The following is a 16,064-nucleotide window of genomic DNA, read 5'->3' as shown; positions in this document are numbered from 1 at the left end:
TCTAGTCACGTAGCTGTGTCCTGGAAATAGTATTGAGTCGGGCTGCAGCAATATCTACACCCTAACCTGTGTCTGAGACGGCTGCCCCTACGGCAGCAGGGTGAGGGCTCCCAACAGAGACCACACTGACCACTCGGCTTTCCCAGGCCCCAGCCCTTTTTTTTTAGTTGTAGACAGCCATCTGGTTTCCTTCCCTGAAGTCATCTGTCAGCCCTCTGGGCCTCATATTCCTCTTGCTCTGGACCCTAAGATACTAAAGGCCTCAGGCAACAGAAGCTCCCCACCCACCCCCCCGACCCCCCCACCCCCCCACCCCACCCCACCCCCGTCTGTGCCCGCAGGTGATCTTCCTGTCCTCAGAGCACCTACCTCTGTGACACTGGTTCACAGTGTGGGCCGTGGTGGGTTCCTTCTGCTTTGCTGGTTTCTCTGCCTGAACAAAGAGAAACCACCACAGTGGATTCCCTGGGGCAGTGGTGGCAGGGGACAGACTGGGACATGGCAGCTCTAGGAGTGGAGGCTACAGGGTAGCACGAGAGTGCCGCATCTGTGCCTGCCACGGGCTCAGGGTGCAGGCACAGGTGGAGGTGGCGGCTGCGGGGTCTCCATTTGCCTCTGAGGGCGGTAGCCAGGGCTCAGGGCACCATGGCCAGGCAAGCAGTGCCCCAGGCCATCAAAGGCCAGGGGAGATGGGAGGAGCCCCAGGGCAGAGACCTGGCTACCACTGATGTCTGCTTGCCTGGTGACACACAGGTGCTGCGAGGAGGTCCCTTCCGGATGAGGATCAGAGAGGCCTGTGGAGCTGCAGCACCCTCGGGCCCAGCAGTCACACAGGGTCAGAGCTGAGAGCTGAACCCTTCGCCCTCTGACCTCCCTGGACAGGGACAGGGTGGGCTTTAGAAAGGAGGGTGGAGAAGAGCAAGGGGAAGAGGAGGCAGCAGACGGAGCCCCTTCATCTTGTTGGAGCTTCCAAGGAAGGAACTGGGACGCAGGCCCTGTGTCCGGAGGACAGGGCTCCAGGTGGGAGTCGCGTCCACCTTTACAATCTCAACTTCATAGCCTGACAGACCCGGGCCTGGGGCCTGACCTGTCACTTCCCTTCTCTGGGCTTCAGTTTTCTTACCTATAAAATGGAGGCGGAGAATGCCTGCTGAGTGACTGTGATGGCATCCAGTGACAGCAGGCTTGTCCATAAACGAGGAGCCCACCCACACCTGCCTGCCTTGTGACTGAACACTAAGTAACCCAGCCGTCACCACCTCACTCGTGCCCAGAGCCCCGGCAGGCCACCCCTCCCTTCCAGCAGGCAATGAGCCCAGAGGATCGGGGAGTGCATGGCGGGTTGGTGGGCTTTCCTCCATGTCACACCCCCAGCCATGGGGCCACACCCCCAGACAGGCACACAACCCCCTCTGTCCCTCCTGCAGGCATGTACCTAGGCTCCAGGCTCCTGAGGCCTCCCCCTCCCAGGCAGGGTCCCTGGGCTCCCTTGCTCTGGCTGGTCCGGGGCAGCAGGGGACACCTCTTCCTCGCTGCCTCTGTCACAGCTTTGTCCTCGCTTTCCTCCTCCTCTGAGGAAGAGGACTTGGCTGCCACCACCTTGGATTCAGGTACTCCAAGTCCGACAGCCCCTGCTGGGCAGCCGCCTTAGCTTCCAGGCCTTGCTCTGCTGAGAGGGCAGGGGGCGGGGAGGAGGTCACCCTCCTGAGCAGCCAGAGACTCCGGCAGCACAGGGCTGGAAACCTGGGGGGTGGCCTGAGGCCACACTCACCACAACCAGGGTCCTGGTGCCCACTGCCCCAATAAACCCTCTGATGGGCACCGCGAGAGGGCAAAGCTCCCGTGCCACACACACAGCTCCATGACTCCCTGCCGCCTGCCAGGCTCTCCCCTGGATGGCCCCTCCCGGTCATCAGTTACCTTCCCAATTGTGTCATGTACACTAAGGAGCTTCACGTGCCACAGAAAGCACTTACACAGCAGAACCATTTCTTCAGTGAACACTTTATGGCACCCACCCATCATCTCACAGGGCCACCCACATAACCCCGGTGGGAGCCACGCTCGATCATCTACTTAGGCAGCAAACACCCCAAACATTAGGACCTCACCCCAGCCCAGCTCCAGTGCTGGGCCCCTGGCTTCCTCACCTGCTATCTGCTACCCTGCGGGAAGCACACAGGTGTGAACGGCTTACAGGGGACACCTGGTGATATGCTGGCTCTTGAGGGGTGCTATAGAGACAGCCGGGGGGGAGGAGTGTGCCTGCTCAGCTGTCACAACTGTCCTTCTAGCCTCACACCCCCACTTGTGAGTTCTGGACACTGAGGATGGAGCCCCAGCCCCTCCGCTCCAGGTCTCTGTGAGCTCCTTGGGCCCCACTCTCCCTGCTCCAGTGCCCAGAGCCGGTCTGCCCTGCAGTCGCGCACTCCCCTATCCTGAGCCCCTGTGATGCTGTGCCCTGGTCTGCGACCCCCTGTGCCCCCAGCTATGTGTCCCACCACGTCCCACAAATCCTCCAGATCGCAGCTTAGCACAGAAACCCTGCCAGGTGCACAGGTGACGCTACGTTCACATCCTCTGCCCTCAGCCAGCCTGACCAACCCCCAACCAGAGCTGCCACCCATAATGCAGCTGGTCACTGGCCATCAGCTGCCCCAGCACGCTGAGCCTGAGAGGACAAAGGCTCACCCACCTGACAAGGCCTTCCCCAGCAGCTCCCTCCCAAGCTCTCCTGCTTCCTCTCCTTAGCGACTGTGACCCCATGACGTGTCCCTGGGTGCTCATCTGTTTACTGCTCTCCTCTCACCACAATGACAGCTGACAGCGCCATGGGGAAGGATTCCTGTCTACAGCTCAGCGCTATATCCCCAGAGCCCAGCATGCAGCATGCACTCGGTGAACACTCCCGACTGACAAGCACCTGACCAGGACAGTCATGGCAGACCTGTCTGCAGGTGACCTCATCCCCCCACTAGAAAGCTCCCAAGCCGTGGGTGGACAGCCCCAGGCCTGATGTCTGAGGGAGGGGCAGCCAGTGCCTGCCAGCAGGTGTTGGTGGGCCACAGGGCTGCAGCTGAGGGACACAGGTGCACAGGCACAGCGCCCAAGCCTCACCTCCCGACTCCTCCTCAGCGGCCTCCTTCTCACTCTCCTGCCCAGAATCAGACTCAAAGTTCAAGTAGTCACTGCTCGGCTTGCTCTTCCCTTCTGGGGACTCAGTGTCCAGGGCATCATTTGCCCAAGTGGCCACCTGTGTCCGCTTCTGGTGAACCGACAGGAACTCCTGGAACTTGGTGTCTTCCTTCAGCTGGGGGCACCGGAGGCAAGCAGCAGGGACACAGGAGAAGAGGCAGAGGGGACTCAGTGGGGCTCAGCCCTCCGAACTCCCAGTAGGGCGAGCATCCTCCCCATCTCTGGTGGACCCCGAGTCCACAGGGACATGGCAGGACTCGAGGTGTGGGCTCTGCTTTCTGAACCAGCCTGCACCCCTCCAACCGGCTGCCCCCGCCCTCTCGGTCAACAGGACAGACTCACCTGCTCCGTTTTAACGTGGAGTCTTTTTCTTCTTGTCATCCTAAAAACAGAGGCAGAGGATGAGGGCCACACGGGAGGGGGAGGGCAGATGGAACTGCAGACACCTCCAGAGCCACCGCCTGCCCACACAGGCCTGGTGCTGGCGCGGTCACCTGCATACCTTCTTAATTTCTGGGGGAACGGAGCCTTGTGAGGGCTGCTCGGGCTGCCTTGGTCTCTGGGCATGTTTGCTCCAGGCTCAGGGCTTTCTTGGATCCCCAAAGGACTTGCAGAATTCCACCTGCATGAGAAAGGGCGATTGTCACACCTGCTGTGATAGCCACAGTCCTGAGGGTCCTGCCCTTCAGCACCTGGGAACCTGGGCTTTACAGACAGGCAGCTGCCACTAGAAGAGCAGAAGCAGAGGACTACCAACCTGCCTTGGCTTTGTGCTCCGTGATGTCACTACACTAGCTACCGTCTACTGGGGAGTTCCACGCAGTACCCGAGTGCTCTGTGAGGATTGTGGACACGCTGAGCCTCCTGACAGCGGGCAGTGAAGCCACAGCTCTCCCCAATTCAAGACCAGAAAACTGGAGCACAGAGATGTGAAGCAACTTGCCCCAGGTGACCCAGGCCCTCAGGGACAGAGACTGGGGACTCAGGACCATCCATGCCAAATGGTGGCTCTGAGGACAGAATGAGATGATGTAGGCCAGTGATCAGCAAGGGTGGGTGCAGGGGACGTCTGAAAGACCAAGGTTCTTGTCAGAGATTAAAATGCACACACACAGATAGCAGTGACAAAGATGAAGCACTTTACTGCAAGCTGGTGCTAGCATATATAGAAAGTGAGAGTCAGTTATCTTAAACCAGGATGCTCCCGGGGGGCCAATCATAGTAAAGGTCAGGTCATCACTTAAGGTGCACGCACGTCTGCCCTGCATAAGATTCATGGGGGGCACGAGCTGTCCACGATCACAGAAGATGGGAGGGCCAATTAGAAGTTTTTCAAAACAACTTGTTATCCGCCCACTGGCAATATGCCCTCCGCCATGTCTGAAAGACCCAGGGAGTTCTCAGGGAGACTCCCAACAATGCCCATGCTCTTGGGATCACTGGTGACCAATAGGCAAGCTCCACTGATCTGGAGAACCTCCCAGGTAACAGGAGACAGGTGGCCCTGGGGCCAGGAGTGTGCTGAGGATGAAGCCTGAGCCAGACCTCTCCAGACCAAAGCCTCCAACGCACTCTCAGTGGTGACCCTGGTGAGGGCTGGTCCTGCTGGGAGCCCAGAGTGACAACTCCCAGACAGTTAAGGATGCCCTGGTCACCCACCACCCTCCCCAAAGAAAGAGCCTGCCATTTGGTCACATCCTGGCTGCGTGGACTTCCACAGCAGTCCCTTAAGTCTATGATGAAGGTCAAAAGGCTGTGACTCCAACTCCTGCAACCAAAGATGAATCACCAGCGCCTGATGACCCAACAAGCCACCACGCCCACACCACACAGAGCAAGAGGTGAGGCTGTGCAGTGTCTCGGGCTCTATGCTGCTCCATCTTGGCTTTTCCCTTCTCAGCAAAAGGCTGGGGACGTTTTATCATGTCAGTAAACACCTGTGGGTGACCCTTGTGGGACCTCCTCTTCCAGGAAACTTTCCTGACCCCTCCCTGGCCAGGGTGGGTCCTGCTCAGTTGTCCCAGGGTCCCTGACCCAGTGACCATCCTGAACTCAGCACCTGCGTCTGCCAGCGCTCCTGAAGACAGGGACCGGTGGCTCCTGAGTGCCTGCCTTCAGGCAGTGAAGGACACACACCTGTGGCTCAAGTGCCCTCCTGGCCAGCAGCACAGGTGCCACCAAGGCTACAGAAGGCCTGTTCTTCCGCGTGACTCCCCCACTGAGCCAGGGCCCACGGCGGGCCCAGCAACAGTCTGACTGGCTCCCGGGAGAGTCGTACACACAGAAGAGGAGGAACCGCTGAGGAAGGCCAAAGGCTAAAGGGCCGAAAAAAGACAGCCTTGGGACCCAAGTGTCGCTGACAGGTGGAGCAGCGGGTGACACTCTGGACAGGCAGGCAGGGGCCCACTCACTGTGATCCGGGACATGTCGATAAAGCTCTTGTTGAAGTGGTTCAGTGCAGCCTGGGCCTCCTCCTCGGACTTGAAGCCTATGAAGCCAAACTTGCGGAACTTGCCGTCCTTGGTGAACTTGAGGCTGTAGTCGGTCAGCATGCTGATGGCGGTGAAGAGGTGCCTGAACCCCTCTTCCTTCATCTGGAACAGAAGGTGGGAGGAGCAAAGCGACAAATGGCTAGAAACCCAGGGCTCCAGGACTCTAAGGGCGACCAGAGATGAGGAGGTGGCAATGTGCTGTGCCAGTCAAGCCAGGTCCCTAAAAGAATGAACAAGGCTCGTCGTAGGAGAAAATGCCCGTTTATTGAGGAAAAGCCCTGCATATTTATAGAGCCAGGGAAGGTTTGACTGATATGACAGTTTAACAGTTGAAGGGTTTGACAGTTGGCATGGGGTGCTTTCTGATTGGTGGGTAAAGATCATGTGAGCCAGCAGGGCTAGTCTGATTGGTGGATAAGGATTATGTAAGCCACAGGGCTAGTCTGATTGGTGGGTAAGGATCATGTGAGCCAGCAGGCCTCACCATTGGACGGCTCTTCTCAGGGGATGGGGAAGTTCTTTGGAGCCCAAGCGACTCCCAACATTCCCCCCCACACACCTTTGTTATTAAATGAGAGTGGGCGTTGACTCATTCTGGCTGTTTCCTGCTGAGATGGGGTGCTGTGGGAGAATCAGAGAGGAGGAAAGTAAGGACCCCCCCCCCCAGGGTGGGCAGAGAGAACTGGTCTAACTTCAAGAACCAGATCAAGGAAGGTTCCTTGCCACCACAGATCCATGATGATGTCAGTCCATTAGGCATAGGTCTGGACTGGAGGTACCATCAGTAGCCAGGAGTTGGTAGTTCCTGAGGAGAAGCTGGTTAAAAGCTTGATTAGAAATTCCTTACCCACCTGAGTCTGAATGAACTTTATGATAAAGGGAAGGAACAGGCACAGGGAGTTTTTATAGCCCAAATCTAATGGGGTCTCTGGGTCTACAAGCTGCCTTGTTGGCACAAGGGGGATTAAGTGTTCAGCCTTGAACGGGGACTTGGGCATTTGGGCTTGAAGCAAACAGGTGATAAAGAACCAGACAGAGGGCTTGAGAAGCCAGGTCATCCTGCAGGTAACTTTGTTTGGCATGCCCTGCAGACCAGCCTGTCCTGCACCTAACACCCTCAATTCCACTCTTCATTCCTAGTCCAATCTAGCTCCATCCCCTCTCTATTAAGGCTGCTTTTCAAACTCTCTCCTAACTGGGTGTCTCTGAAACCAGCTTGCTTCTCTCTTTACCTTTCTCGAAATATCCCAGCTTTCCAAACCAGCTTGCTTCTCTCATTTATCACTGTTCCCAGGTTTCCCCAGTCACACCAAGAAAGCACGGGCTTTGTAATAAAGAAGGCACCTTCTCCCAAGCTCTGAACGAAGGTGGCCAAGGGAGGACGGTGGCCCATTGTTACCAGATTTCCCTTTGACAGCAGTCAGATCTCTCCAGGTTGAATGCGAAACACCTCAACTTTAAATACTGATACTTGAAATTCTTATAAAACTGGGAGGGTAAACAAAACACCCATGTTCCTCCTTAGGCCCAGAAGGCAACTGGTAAAGTGCTCTCATATGATAAAGGTAGTTCACACTTACTCAGGGGTCACCATGCTCCGGACACCTAAGTGGTTTGTCAGAAGGACAACACACAACGGTCCCACTACCGGCCAGATCCAAGCAAGTGTGTGTGGGGGGTTCTGTGGTAAGGAGGAGAAGGGGGTCTGGCTGGAGGGGGCCCTTAGGGTCACCTGCTTTGAATCTCCAAACATAGGGCGAAGAGAGGACCCAAGAGGGGCCAGAAATGAGGGGGAGCATTAGGTATTGGGCTAAGAATGGAGACACAGGAGAAGCAGAGCTTGAAGGGATCTATGGGGAGGGATGACAAGAGTACTTAATAACAGGTGATGATCCTTGGCTCTTCCGAAGAAGGTGTAGGAGCACCGGGCTTAAGCCTGGACATGTGAATCCATGGGGAAAGTTGGTTATTAGACAGCTTGAGTTGGCCGCCAAGGGAGTGCACATAATCACCTGAGCAGGGCCCTTCCATTTTGGTTTTAAAGGGGGCTTTTCCCCTGGTGGGCAATAGTAAACAATAGTAAAAAAGTGTTAAGGAGGTAGAGTTTTGAGAGATACTAGGGTCGGGAAGGAGCCAGTCTTGATAGTGCCAGAGTTCAGAGCACAGATGGAAGAGGAGGGGCAGGGCATAGGTTTCGGAGGGTAGGGGTTCTGTAGGCAATCCAGGAGGAATGAGGGGACGGCCATACGTGACTTCGAAAGGTGAGATTAGAAGGCTTCTTTGGTAAGGCCCTAATCACAATAAAGCCAAGGGGAGCACCTTTACCCAGTCCAGGCTTAATTCCATGGTGAGCTTGGTGAGGGTCTCTTTAAGGGACTCATTGGTTCTTTCAAACTTTCCAGAAGCCTGGGGGCGGTAAGGACAATGGAAATGCCAAGGGAGTAATAGCGCATGAGCCAGTCCCTGAGTTATCTGCGAGGTGAATTCTGGGCCATTGTCTGATTAGATAGAAGTGGACATCCTGAAACGGGGGATTATGTGAGTAAGCAACAGATCAACTACCGTAGAGGCCCGCTTGTTAGAAGTGGGAAAGGCTTCAACTCATCCCGAAAAAGTATATGACCGTGGGCCTGATGAGAAGGGAAAGGTTTAGGTTTTAATGGAATATTGGTATTGGTTTTCTGGCAGATCTGACTAGCAGAAGTGATCTGTTGTAGGAGGTCTTATCGTGTGGGGAAAGGGTGAAAAAGGAGTGAAAGAAAGTAGTGAGACTCTGTAGACTATAATGGAATAGAGAGTGAAGAAACTGGAAGAGTTGTTGGGGATCATTGGGCCGATCCCTGGTGGTAAGGAAGAGTAGCGGAGAGGAGGTAAAGCTCTGTAGGGCGGCTGATGGAGCCACTTGATCGGCCTTGGAATTCCCATAGTAGTAAGGGAGGAGTCAGTTTGGTGGGCCTTGCAATGGATTATTCCCAGTTGGGAAGGCAGCTTGGAGGCTCGTAGGAGGCCAGAAATAAGTGTGGAATTAATGACTGCTGTCCCTCTGGTGGTCAATAGCCCCCTTTCTTCCAAATGGCTGCATGGGAGATCTGCATATAGGGAGAGGGTTTTCCCTCTGCTAGCTCGCAGGCCCTGTGGCAGCTATGAGTTCAGCTTGTTGGTTGGTGGTATTGGGTGGGAGAGGTTTTGCCTCTGTGCTGGATGAGAGGGAAATGACAGCATACCCCGCCACTTTAACCCCTTCATGTGAGGGAGAAGATGGGAGGAGGGAGGCAGGGTTTAATGGAGAGCAGGGCTGAAAAGAGATGGAAGGATTTTCAAGGAGAGACAAGGAGGGATAGAACCCTGGAAGGAGGAAGTGACTGTCATCTTTGGTCTTTGGTGTAAATATAGATACAATAAGCTGTTTTCTGTCTACTGTAATGGCCTTTATCCCTTGAGTGATATGTGACCTCTTTACATGCTATTTGGGCATTTTGTGGAGAGGCCCAATATCCCTTTAAGGCCAAGAAAGTAGGAGAACTGTGTCATCTGTTGAGCGCCCTTTGGAAGGGCTAGAAGAATCATGAATGCTCACAGTAATTATAGAGATCCCTTAGAATGGAGGGATCCAGGGACCCAAAAAGGGGCCATCTACTTTGGTTGTCTAAGGGATGAGTGGACCAGGCCTGGGTGCTATATTTGATCCAAGAGACACCGTAGGGGAGAGTCAACAGGCAGAGAGGACACATTACCCATTTAAGGAGGAGGGAAGAGGACACAGAGAAGAAGGAAACGGATTTATTGGCAAAAGGGGCATCCCCATTAGAGCCAAAAAATCAGGAGTGCCTAAGTGGCAGGTTTGAGCTGCAGAGATTGGTCGTCACCGAATCCTGACAGTAGAAGCTCTCGTCCTGGATGGAGCCATAACCATGGGAGACCTTGGCCAAGGCTTTTCGGAACCCCTCCTGGAGAGACTAAATACTCCCAGGGCCAGAAAGAGGGGAGAGGCAGGGCAAGAGAGAGGAAGGGGAGGGTAAGCATCTCTCTAGTGGCCGAGTCTTAAAGGTGAGAGGACTAGGACTTTAGGAATCAGCCCAAGGAAGGAGTCCCTGAGGGCCACCGTAGCCTTAAAGGCTGTGGTGGGGTGCTTTCCTCCCCGCAGGTGGGCAAAGAGATTTGCCGGATGATATTGCAAGAAGATGGATTCGGGGCACTGGGGGTGAAAAAATTGGAGGTCGGAGGCCAAGGTTTTTCCAGAGAGGTGTGGACTATCTCGAAATCCCTGAGGAAGGACAGTCCAGGTTAGTTGTCAAGAATATCTGGTGGTGGGATCTGTCCAGATAAAGGCAAAAAGATCTTGTGATTCGGGGGCAAGGGGAATGGAGAAGAAAGCATCATTTAAATCTATGACCGAGAAGTGGGTGGCAGCATGGGGGACCTGAGACAGCAGGGTGTAAGGGCCTAACAGAGGTGTTGATGAGTTGTAGGTCCTGAACTAAGTGATAGGACCCGTTGGGCTTTTTTACCGCTGGTATGGGAGTATTGTAAGGGGAATGAGCAGGACAGAGGTACCCCTTGCTAAGTAGGTCCTGAATAATAGGTTGTAGGCCTAGAAGACCTTTTGTGGACAGGGGGTACTGAGCCTGATTGGGGAAGGTGTTAGGATCTTTGAGATGAATGTTAACTGGTGGGCAGGAAATGGTGGAGGGGGTGTGGTATCCCATACAATCGGGTCAACCAGGTTAGTATGGTATTTCATGTCAGCCTCACAAGTGGAGCAGAATGGCCAGTCTTCTGCCAAAAGGGCCAGAAAAGATGAACAGGCCGATTCTGGGGCCTGACTGCTGCCAGGAGCCTGGATGTTGATTGTTGTATTGAATTTAGAGAGAATATCTCAGCCAAGCAAAGGAACTGGACATTGGGGCATAACTAGGAACGTCTGAGAGAATGGGAAGTTGTCTATGGAACAGAGTAATAGGGGAGTCTTTCTTGGATAGATGGTCTTTCCTCCTACCCCGACAATAGGAGAGGTGGACGGCACTGTTTGCCCCCAGAATTCTGTCAGGACTGAGAAGGTAGCCCTAGTGTCAAGGAGAAAGTCAACCTGGCACCTATCCACCTGAATCCGCACCCTGGGTTCCTGTCTATTGATCGTTATGGCCAGGGACAAGGACCCAAGGCTCCGTCAATCTTCAATTGCCATGCCCAGAAGGTCAGAGAGTTCCCTGGTCATAGGCCTCCTATGGGTTCTAGGACAGTCAGAACCCCAATGACCTTGTTGTTGACATTTAGGGCATGGAATAGGTGGGGTGTGTGGTGCGGGGCATGCCCTGGCCCAATGTCCCTCCTTGCCACACTTGAAGCAGGCACCCAAGGGGGTTTTCGGTGATGGGCGGTGACCCAAGGAAGCACCCTGCAGGGCCTGGGCAAGCATCTGAAATTTCAGTCTCGGGGTGGCAGGGCCTTGTTCAAGCTTTTTTAGTTTGGCCCGGATGTCAGGGTAGCTCTGAGAGAGGAAATATATCATAAGGACATGAGGCCATCTGGGGTTTTGGGATCTAGGTTACTGCTAAAGGGCTTTCGTAAGCCGATCCAGAAATTCCGATGGGGTCTCTTGTAATTTTTGGAAATTGAGCCCAGCAATAATACATGCAGAGAATCGGTCCCTACTCTGTATGCCAGCTTGTGTATAATCCCAGTCGGAAGTTTGATCTGGGGCAGCAAGTGGCCCCAGAGGGTGATTGGGATTAACTCAGTGACTTTCATCAGCATGGGCTCTGGCAAGTTCCCAGACTCTGGTACGTTCCTCAAGAAGGAGAGTATTAACCAATAACATATAAGTGAGGCTATAAGCCTGGAGGGCCCACTGAAACTCTCTTCTATGGTGAATGAGCCCAACCTTTGCTTGAGTAGTGTGAGGTCATTCATAGAGAAAGGGACATGTACCCGGATAATGCTCTCAGGTCCAGCAACCTCTCTTAAGGGGGCCATGGTTTGTGGGACTAGGGAGCGGGACCTAGTTTGGGGCAACTAAAGGTATCGGCCAGGTCAGGGGGAGCACCTGAGGGGCTGGATGGAGCCGATGGAGGAGGTGGGTAGGGAGGGGGTTCATCTGTCAGTCAGGTCAGGGTGAGAACGAAGAAGAGAAAAAGTCTCAACATAGGGGATCTCCTTCCACTTTTTCGAGCGTTCACAGAAGTTAAACAGATCTCTGAGAATTGCGGGATCTAGGGATCCTCCTGGGGGCCATTGACTTTGATTGTCTAATTGATAGTAAGGCCAATCTTGTGTGCAGAATTTAATAAGGGGGAGTCTGCAGGGAGGGAAGAAGAGGCCCTCATACAAGGGTGGTTATTGAGAGAGAGAGAGAAGAGGAGAAAGAGAGAGAGAGAGAGGGAGGGAGGGAGGGGAGTGCCTGTTCTTCCACCCCTCAGGACCTCCCGCTCATGAACCGGGTTCCAGAGAGTCCATTATGACCATGAAGGTCGTGGTGGGGTGCATTCTCTCCTCCAGATTGGGCGTCAGAGGTTTGCCGGACGATCACGGTCAAAGCCCCTGCATAGCCTGTCTGAAGGTAGATCCCGATGGGGGAACTCACCTACTGAAGAGCTGGTGTTGTGCGAGAAGCAGCAGCGCTCAAAAGAGAGGACAAGGACGGCAAGCCTTGAGAGAGGGGGCCCTCGAGCAGGGAGGAATTCCCCTTCCCGGGTTTCGCAAAATCGAAAGAATGAACAAGGCTCGTTTTTGGAGAAAATGCCATTTATTGAGGAACAGCTCTGCATATTTATAGAGCCAGGGGTGGTTTGACAGTTATGACAGTTTAATGATTGAAGAGTTTGACAGTTGGCATGGGGTGCTTTATGAATGGAAGGTAAGTGTGAGCCAGCAGGGCTAGTCTGATTGGTGGGTAAGGATCATGTGAGCCAGCAGGGCTAGTCTGATTGGTGGGTAAGGATCATGTGAGTCAGCAGGGCTCACCACTGGATGGCTCTTCTGGGGGGGGGATGGGGAAGTTCTTTGGAGCCCGGGTGACTCCCAACAGTCCCTGCTCTGACACTGGAGCTATGCCTTCAGGCAAGCCCTCCTCACTTCACTGGTGAAGAAATGAGACTCATGAGGGTCGTGCTCTGTGTGGCTGCTACAAGGTTAGGACCAAGGAGAATTATCATCATGCCGCTGCCCAGTAGCCACTTCAAAAGGCTGGGCAGAAGGAGCACCAGATGGAGTACGCACGCTCTGTTGTTTATAGCCTCCCCAAGGATGCCAGTACCCTAGCCCCCCGGATGCTGGTCACACACCAGATATGGCACATGGGATTTTCCATGTGATTCGATTAGGAACCCTGAGATGGGGAGAGGACTCTGCATTACCCAGGTCCTAAGCAATCGGAAAGATCATAGTCAGAGAAGGAGATGTAATGAGGTAAACAGAGGGAGAGAAACCGGAAGATGCTCCGCAGCACTCTGCAGACTGAAGTTGAAGGGTGTAGCCTGGAGCCAAGCAGGGCAGGCAGCCTCCAGAAGCTGAAAAAGTGAAGGAACAGATTCTCCCCTGCAGCCTCCGGAAGGATCGCAGCCCCACTGACCCTGTGGGTCAGTAACCAAAGCCCCCTGTGCTCCCGCAGCACCCGCTCACACTTCAATCTCTGCATCTTGATCTGTTTCCCCTGCAAACTCCATGAAAGCAGGGACCAAGTCTTGTCCACTTCGGTCTACACTGTCAGCAACCCCAGAAGTACTCAGGACCCAATGTTTATCTGTTGGAAGATAATTAAGACAAGGGCACGCAATCATGCTAAGTGAGACGGGAGGTGCAGTGATCAGAACTGCTCATTCCAGACAGACTCCTCAATTCTGTCACTGTTGTGTAAGTTATCACATGTGAGTGACTTCAGGCCGATAACTTTACCTTGATGTACCCTGGTTTCTTCACTTTTAAAATGGGTGTAGAAGCTGACTTGCAGGGTTCTGTGAGGAGTAAATAAATTACTTCACCTAACACATCTGAACAGCGCCTAGCACACAGTAAACTCTCTGAGGGCTCATTACTATTGTTAATGCTTGTTGTTAATTCTTTCATACATCTCCAGCAATTAGAGAAATGCAAATCAAAACTACTCTAAGACTTCATTTCGCTCCAGTCAGAATGGCTGCTATTAAGAATACAAACAACAATAAGTGTTGGTGAGGATGTGGGGGGAAAGGCACACTCATACATTGCTGGTGAAACTGCAAATTGGTGCAGCCAATATGGAAAGCAGCGTGGACATTCCTTGGAAAACTTGGAATGGAACCACTATTTGACCCAGCTATCCCACTCCTTGGTCTATACCCAAAGGACTTAAAAACAGCATACTACAGGGACACAGCCACATCAATGTTTATAGCAGCACAATTCACAATAGCTAAACTGTGGAACCAACCTAGATGCCCTTCAATAGATGAACAGATAAAGAAAATGTGTTACATATACACAATGGAATATTACCCAGCAATAAAAGAGAATAAAATCATGGCATTTACAGGAATATGGATGGAGTTGAAGAATATCATGCTAAGTGAAGTTAGCCAATACCAAAAAAAAAAAAAAATGCCGAACGTTTTCTCTGATATAAGGCGGCTGATTCATAGTGGAGTAGGGAGGGGGATCATGGGAGGATTAGATGAACTCTAGATAGGACAATGCAGTGGGGGGAGAGAGGGGGCATGGGCTTAGAAATGATGGTGGAATGTGATGGACATCATTATATAAAATACAGGTACGAAGACACCAATGATGTGAATATACTTTGTATACAACCAGAGATGTAAAAAATTGGGCTCTATATGTATAATATGAATTGTAATGCATTCTGCTGTCACATGTAACAAATTAGAATAAAAAGATAAACAATGGGAAAGGAAGCCACACTGAGATGCAAAATGAAACTAGGAGGGAAAAGAAGGGTGGCCATGCTGAAACTCTCATCCAACTAAGTGAAACATCAGGAGACACTGTTTAGAGCTGATGGATGGCTGAAAGCCAGCACACACCTGTAATCCCAGCGGCATGGAAGGCTGAGGCAGGAGCATCCAGAGTTCAAAGCTAGCCTCAGAAATTTAGTGAGGCGCTAAGCAACTCAGTGGGACCCTGTCTCTAAAAGAAATACAAAATAGGGCTGGCGATGAGTTCAGTGGTCGAGTTCCCATGAGTTCAATCCCTGGTACCAACAAAAAGCTGATAGATGGATCAGTAATACATATCTTAAAAGTATACCACTTCAGGTAAAGAGCAGGATAGTTAAAAACAAGAATAGAAGAATCGATTATGTAAAGTCCTCATCTTTCATAGTAGAGGGAATCAGCAGATAGTCCCTGTGATAAACTACAGGGGTGAGCAAAGTATCTGGGTATGTAGAAAAGCCTCTGGGGAGTCCTTGTAAAAACAAACCACTTGAAGATGGATATTCTCAGAAAGACTTTGCTTCTCATTTTACATACCACGGTCCAGTTTTGATTTTTTAAATTGTGTGGCATAAACGCCTCCCACATGACAAAGAGAAAAAAACAAAACTAAAAACACACACACACACACACACACACACACAATAAAAATGAAAGGGCTCCTAACATTCTCTGTCTAGGGAAAGAGACACCGGAGGATGGAGGCAGGAGTTCAGAAGACACTCTCACACCATCCAAATGGCTGGCTTGGTATTTGGGGCATGCTTTCCTGGCCACACCGGTGGTGTGGGTGCTCTCTATCCCAGAAAAACGACAAAGAAACAGGAACGACGACCCACTTGGGTAGCCCGCAGCCAGAAACATCACCACAACCATCCACCGGCTTCTTCACTCACTAATTTCGCTAGGAGCCTACCAAGGGCTGGGTTCTGTGCTAGGAGGGGATAAAGGGCTTAAAGGGTCCCATTTTCAGATTTCCAGCACCAGGCTCTCTCCTCACCCCATTCGGGAGGTTCTTTACGATCAGTCGTGACATGGCACCAGGTCCCTCTGTTCTGATTCCAGCACCTCTGGACAGCGACTGCCCATGACAACTTTCATGCTGCCCTGGTGGGCACCACCACCTTCAACAAGTCAGAAAAAGTGACGTAGCCCCACTCTTGGCCCGCCCACCCGGAAGTAGGCGTGGCCAAAGCCTGACCTGCCTGAGGAGGTCACACCCCTAAGAGGCGGGCCTGAGCGCTTGCATTCTGCCCAGGCCCAGGTTCTGAAGCAGTTCTGGGAGAGCGCAATGCCATGATCCTATCGGCAGGTGGCGCCAGATTTCAACCTCTGCTGGGGGTTGCAGGGGATCTGCTCTACTTGGAGCGCTAAGCAGGGGATGTGGTTTTGTGTCCCTTTCTTATTGTACTTTACCATGGATTCCTAAGACAGCCCTGAGAATGAGGGCTAG

The 16,064-nt window shown here is 52.8% G+C and overlaps 1 pseudogene; it reads right to left on the bottom strand.

Annotated features, from left to right (window-relative positions):
• LOC143642078 (putative RNA-binding protein 19) overlaps window positions 1-15,647 on the bottom strand; it is a 37,979-nt pseudogene extending 22,332 nt beyond the window's left edge.
• Window positions 15,648-16,064: the final 417 nt, after the last annotated feature.

This window comes from Callospermophilus lateralis, chromosome 1 (genome assembly GCF_048772815.1).
Source record: "Callospermophilus lateralis isolate mCalLat2 chromosome 1, mCalLat2.hap1, whole genome shotgun sequence".
Taxonomy (NCBI): Eukaryota; Metazoa; Chordata; class Mammalia; order Rodentia; family Sciuridae; genus Callospermophilus; species Callospermophilus lateralis.
This window is presented reverse-complemented; position numbering and strand designations above follow the sequence as displayed.